Source organism: Bison bison, unplaced genomic scaffold (assembly GCF_000754665.1).
Source record: "Bison bison bison isolate TAMUID 2011002044 unplaced genomic scaffold, Bison_UMD1.0 scf7180017864066, whole genome shotgun sequence".
Lineage (NCBI taxonomy): Eukaryota > Metazoa > Chordata > Mammalia > Artiodactyla > Bovidae > Bison > Bison bison.
Window position 1 is genome coordinate 5,642,028 of NW_011494638.1, and position 6,883 is coordinate 5,648,910.

Below are 6,883 nucleotides of genomic sequence, written 5' to 3' on the forward strand. Positions count from 1 at the left end.
CAGTCAATAACCTCAGATATGCAGATGACACCACCCTTATGGCAGAAAGTGAAGAGGAACTAAAAAGCCTCTTGAGGAAAGTGAAAGAGGAAAGTGAAAAAGTTGGCTTAAAGCTCAACAAGAAAACTAAGATCATGGCATCCGGTCCCATCACTTCATGGGAAATAGATGGGGAAACAGTGGAAACAGTGTCAGACTTTATTTTTGGGGGCTCCAAAATCACTGCAGATGGTGATTGCAGCCATGAAATTAAAAGACGCTTACTCCTTGGAAGGAAAGTTATGACCAACCCAGATAGCATATTCAACAGCAGAGACATTACTTTGCCAACAAAGGTCCATCTAATGAAGGCTATGGGTTTTCCTGTGGTCATGTATGGATGTGAGAGTTGGACTGTGAAGAAAGCTGAGTGCTGAAGAATTGATGCTTTTGAACTGTGGTGTTGGAAAAGAGTCTTGAGAGTCCCTTGGACTGCAAGGAGATCCAACCAGTCCATTCTGAAGGAGATCAGTCCTGGGTGTTCATTGGAAGGACTGATGCTAAAGCTGAAACTTCAGTACTTAGGCCAACTCATGCGAAGAGTTGACTCATTGGAAAAGCCCTTGATGTTGGGAAAGATTGAAGGCAGGAGGAGAAGGGGACAACAGAGGATGAGATGGCTGGATGGCATCATTGACTCGATGGACATGAGTTTGAGTGAACTCTGGGAGTTGGTGATGGACAGGGAGGCCTGGCGTGCTGTGATTCATGGGGTCGCAAAGAGTTGGACACGACTGAGCGACTGAACTGAACTGAACCTATTCTGTGAGGGAAGTTTGCAAGTTTCCTACCCTGAGCAATCTCGCTGAATCTCACAACGGATTGTCAGCAACTCCTCCCAGATGGGCAGCATGGTTCCAGAGGTTTTCTGGGTAAACAAAAAGAAATGCTTTTATGAGAAAGGCAAAAGTGTTGGCAGGGAAGGGATCTGAGGCTTGACGGGGCTGGGCATTTTCCCATAGGTCGCATCTGAAGTAAGTACAACCTGCCAGTGTGGGCTAGGTGCTGCTGCAGATACAAGGTCTTAGGTACAGTCTAGGACCTTTATGTGCTTACAGTTTGATTACAAAATGATTGATTAATCTAAGTGGAAATTAGATACAAATATTAACTCCTTCGTATATGTATGGAACACCAAATTTGTCTTCTCTTGGGCTTTGCCAGCCCTTCTCTCTAGTTAGTTCTGCATTTCCTCCTGGTTTTCCATATAAAATTCTATAGCTAAGTATGTTGAACACTTAGCTGCCATGTATTGGGTAAACCCTGTATGTTTATTGACTCCTTGATCCTTCTGACCACCCCCTGAGCAGGTGCTTGTGACAAGTGAGGCAGCCCTGACAGAGGGAGTTACTGACCTTACCCAGGGCGCAGGGGGCTGGTAGAAGACCCGGGAGTGGAGTCTGAGTGTGTGTTGAAGTTCACATTCACTGCTAGCAAGCTCTGGTGCCTCCCGTCCACACCCACCTCCCTGGAGGACAAAGACCTTCCATGTGTTCCTGGGTTAGGGCCTCCTGAGGCCTCTTGATCTTCCTCTTTCAGATCTCCCCTTCGTTTGTGAGTCTGTGCAGCTCCACAGCCTACTGTCTGCCTCTACTCTGAGTGCTGCCATCAAAGGGCAACTTCTTTGAGAAATCAAAGTCAACCTCTGAACCCACAGACTTGATGGATGAGGCTAGTCACGGATCTCAGCTGCTCTTCTAGCAGCCTTAGGGATACTGCTTCCTACTTTGATCGTTGGATCTCTTGTTTTTGCCACTGATGGTTTTTTGATGCTGTACTAATGTAACTTGTCTGGGCCTGACCTGGTGGGGTGCTGGGGTGGTCATTGGGCCTCCCCACCATCACGCTGTGTGCAAGGTGGTCTTGGGTAATACCAGAAAATCCCTGGGTTTGGGTGCGTCTCGGAGAATGTTGACCTTCCCAATCCCCAGACGACTTTGGGACGAGAGCCTTCTTCTGGAATGGTACGTAACAATAATAGTCTTGCGTTATGTACCTTTCATATTAGTCTTACATTCAAGACTTGCCACCTGAAATCAGCAGGTTGTCCTAGATGGGACACTATCAACTGTGGTCACTAATGAAACCCCTCACCCCAGAGCAGCCCCTTAAAGAATACGGGGTGGTTGGGCTGAAATCTGGGAACCTTTGACAGCAGTGGGCTGCTGTGGTTTCTACTGGGCTGGTTGGGACTGGGTCCCTGCCAGTGTGCAGGGTCTGACCAGTGTTCAGGGAGGGAAGTAGTCTGCTGGGCACAGCAAGCTTCAGGATCGGGCACAGGGCCTTCACAAAGGTCATTGTGAAGGAAGGGGACCCCTCTGCCCAGCCAGTCCCAGGAGTGGTTGGACTCCAGCTGCGGAAGCTGACTCCCCGCCTCCTTAACTTGGCTTGTCAGCTAGGGTGGGGGTGATGTGTGCCAGATGGGAGGTGCGGTGGGCACCTGCCTTGCCATCCACTCAAGAGAGAGGGCCTCCCTCCTGAGCCCCGCCCGGGATAGTCAATTTGCCCTATGGATGGACCTTATTTTGGGGCAGTGGGAAGGATTCTTAACATCTGAAATCCCTCAACAGGGTAGAAGCTGCACTTGGGCAGACTGCTGTGGGTAGGAATCTTTATCTGATTTAATCTGCAGCCTGCAAGGTAGGTGGTGTTACCCCCTTTCACACATGTGTGCAGAACAAGAAGTCACTTGTCCTAAGTCACCAACTAGTCAGTGGTGGGGAGTGGGATGATGTCCCCTGTCTGCTGCTCTTGCCAGTCAGGCTTTCCTCACACCCTGGCCCTTCTCCCTTGCTGCCCCTCTGAACAGCCACTGCTGACTCCCCTGACTGCGGACAGTTAGGCGCGAGGGCTAGGAGTTCATTGGTGGTCACAGTGCCTGGCCTCTGAGTTGCAAACTTGCACTTGGACTATGAGGCCTGGGTGAAAGGAAAGCAGCCCGCCTGTCCACTCCTGTCTGCAAGCCCCCTCCTGCCATCTGCTGGCTGCCAGCCTGGCTAACCTTGTTCCAACCACCTGGCCTCCTTGCCCTTCCAGGACAGTCTTGTTTTCCAGGAAAGAACTTAGAAAATAAGATAAACCAGATGTATCCAGTTAAATACCCCCCTGCCTCTGAAAGGAGCTGGTGTGCCTGCCAGTCCAGCCCCTTGGTGTGCTTGGTCTGTCTCTGGCCTCCTTGCCTTCCATCGGGTGCCAGTGGTTCCCAGCCTGTCACTGGTCATGGATATGGGGCTCCCTGCAGAGCTAGGCAAGGAAACGGGATCTGAAGAAGATGAGGGACAGGGTCCTGTGGGGCTCCTGGCATTGGAGGCGGTCCTGTCCTTGTGCACTCTCCCTGGGTAGATATCTCCTGGCATTTAGATAATGAAGAACTAGAAAACAGAACCGGCCTCCCCTCACCCTGTCTGCAGCCCCCTTATACAACCCAGGTATTGGTCCTGGTTTGCACTTGGCTTCCTAAACCAGCTTCATTTTCTGAAACAAGTAGCTCACCATCTACCATCTCCTCTTCGTAGCAGTTAAAAATTTTTTTGCTTGTCTGTTTCATTGCTGCTGGATTCTAAAATCAAGCTACAAAATGCTCATGGGCTTAATAAATTCATGTGGCCTTCCAGTCTAGGCCCCATGGAAAGGTTAGCTGTGCCCAAGATAACCAGCTTAGTCCACCCCAGTGATGGGCAGAGGCATCGAGCTCCCCCTACTGGTCATCACCTGGTCATTACATTGGCGGACTGCCAGAATGTATCCATCCAGAGCTGCTTTCTAGATGTTAAGAGGCCATGTTTGGAGTTAGTCCCTGTGACTTGGCTACCGACATCAGCAGCGAAGATACTTAGGGGGTATCGAATATGGTGAAGACAGAAATAGGCAAGATAAAACAGCATGGCACGGGGTCTCAGAATTTCCATTTGAGGACTTCTGGTTTATATTGCTGAAAAAGTTGTGTTCCCACAACCAAGAATTAATAGTGGTTAATATTTGGTCATATCTTATTCACATTTTAAATAAGAGAAAAGATTCCCCTTTGACCCTCAATCCCTGCATAATTATGGGGGGAAGTCAGGACCTTAATAGTTGCATGGTGAGGGATGAAATCCCCAAAGGGAACATAATTGGGTAATGGTCTGAAGACTAAGCTCTTCCTAAAGGTGAACCCAGGTAAGGGTAGAGCCTTGGCTTGGCCAAACTGGGATATCCAGGCTCTGGTGTCCTGAGCTTACTTCCCTCCATGGTGGAGAGGAGATCTTATGCTGCCCTGGAGATACTCTTTCCCCTTCCTTATCCACCATATGCTGAACGAACATTGAAGAGTATTGATCTGAGGGATCACCTAGTTATTTGCCTATTTGGGAAATGTCATTTTGAGTCGCCTGTGTGGTTCTGGTTTGTCTAGTTCCAGGCTCACAAAGACTGAGTCTCACTGGCTCCCTCTGCTGGACAACAAAGAGCACAGCGTCCTCCGTCATCCCTGAGAACACCCAGTTTGAGCCTGGAATGGGCATTTGTTCCTTGGCTGCTGCTTCTGTGGATTCTTGTGCTTGCAACTTCATGGATGGTCACAGGGGTGAGGAAGAAGGCTGTGAACCTCACTCAGGGCCAACTGGGCGCTGGTGGCCGTGTTTGTTTTGCCATGTTCTGTTTGAACCCTTGATGATCAGAATGTGAGCATCATTTGGTAAACTTTCCTCTTTGGGGATTTTATTTTAAGAGTTTAGTGACATGGATCTTACTTCATGAGATGGAGTAAAGCACAAGTCATGGAAATTTTAAAGTTTGGATAAACTTTGCTTTTAACTTCAACTTTCCAGGAGCTGGAATCCTTACTTACCAGGAGCAGCTCTTTGAACATTTTGTCAACAGAGGCTTGCCTTACGGTGTTTGTTCTTCCCTAGGTGTACATTTCCTAGCCAGAAGTTTCTAAAAATAAGATCACACCTCAACTTGCCTAGAGGCCTCATGTATTCTCCTGCTTGGCAAGTACAGAGAGTGAAAGATAGCCTTTCTTTACATATTTATTTTTCCATATAAAACAGAGCAACTGTATTAACAAAAAGTTGGAAAATAACCCTAATGTAGTCATCATGAGAATTTTATTTATTTTTACTGGAGTATGGTTACTTTACAATGTTATATTAGTTTCTGCTGTATAGCAAAGTGAGTCAGCCACCCATATACATATATTCCTCTTTTCTAGATTTCCTGAGTAGAGTTCCCTGTACTATCTATCCTGTTGGTTCTCATCAGTTCAGTTCAGTTGCTCAGTCATGTTTGACTCTTTGCGACCCCATGGACTGCAGCACGCCTGGCTTCCCTGTACATCACCAACTCCCGGAGCTTGCTCAAATTCACGTTCATTGAGTTGGTGATGCCATCCAACTATCTCATCCTCTATTGTCCCCTTCTCCTCCTGCCTTCAATCTTTCCCAGCATCAGGGGCTTTTCCAATGAGTCAGTTCTTCGCATCAGGTGGCCAAAGTATTGGAGTTTCAGTTTCAGCATCAGTCCTTCCAATGAATATTCAGGACCAATTTCCTTTAGGATTGACTGGTTGGATCTTCTTGCAGTCCAAGGGACTCTCAGTAGTCTTCTCCAACACCACAGTTCAAAAAGCATTGGTGCTCAGCTTTCCTTATAGTCCAACTTTCACATCCATACATGACTACTGGAAAAACCATAGCTTTGACTAGATGGACCTTTGTTGGCAAAGTAATGTATCTGCTTTTTAATATGCTGTCTAGGTTGGTCATAGTATTTCTTCCAAGGAGCAAGCGTCTTTTAATTTCATGGCTGCAATCACCATCTGCAGTGATTTTGGAGCCCCCCAAAATAAAGTCTGCCACTGTTTCCATTGTTTCCCCATCTATTTGCTGTGAATGATGAGACCGGATGTCATCATCTTAGTTTTTAGAATGTTAAGTTTTAATTCACCTTTTCACTCTCCTCTTTCACCCTCATCAAGAGGCTCTTTAGTTCTTCTTTGCTTTCTGCCATAAGTGTGGTGTCATCTGCATATCTGAGGTTATTGATATTTCTCCCTGAAGTCTTGATTCCACCTTGTGCTTCATCCAGCCTGGCCTTTCCCATGATGTACTCTGCATATAAGTTAAATAAGCAGGGTGACAATATACAGCCTTGACCTACTCCTTTCCCTATTTGGAACCAGTCTATTGTTCCATGTTCAGTTCTAACTGTTGCTTCCTGACCTGCATACAGATTTCTCAGGAGGCAGGTCAGGTGATCTGGTATTCCCATCTCTTGAAGAATTGTCCACAGTTTGTTGTGATCCACATAGTCAAAGGCTTTGGCATAGTCAATAAAGCAGAAGTAGATGTTTTTCTGGAACCCTCTTGCTTTTTTGATGATCCAGCAGGTGTTGGCAATTTGATCTCTGGTTCCTCTGCCTTTTCTAAATCCAGTTTGAGCATCTGGAAGTTCACGGTTCACATACTGTTGAAGCCTGGCTTGGAGGATTTTGAGCATTACTTTGCTAGTGTGTGAGATGAGTGCAATTGTAAGGTAGTTTGAACATTCTTTGGCATTGCCCTTCTTTGGGATTGGAATGAAAACTGACCTTTTCCAGTCCTGTAGCCACTGCTGAGTTTTCCAAATTTGCTGGCATATTGAGTGCAGCACTTTCACAGCATCATCTTTCAGGATTTGAAAGAGCTCAACTGGAATTCCATCACCTTCACTAGCTTTGTTCATAGTGATGCTTTCTAAGGCCCACTTGACTTCACATTCCAGGATGTCTGGCTCTAGGTGAGTGATCACACCATCGTGATTATCTGGGTCGTGAAGATCTTTTTTGTACAGTTCTTCTGTGTATTTTTGCCACCTCTTCTTA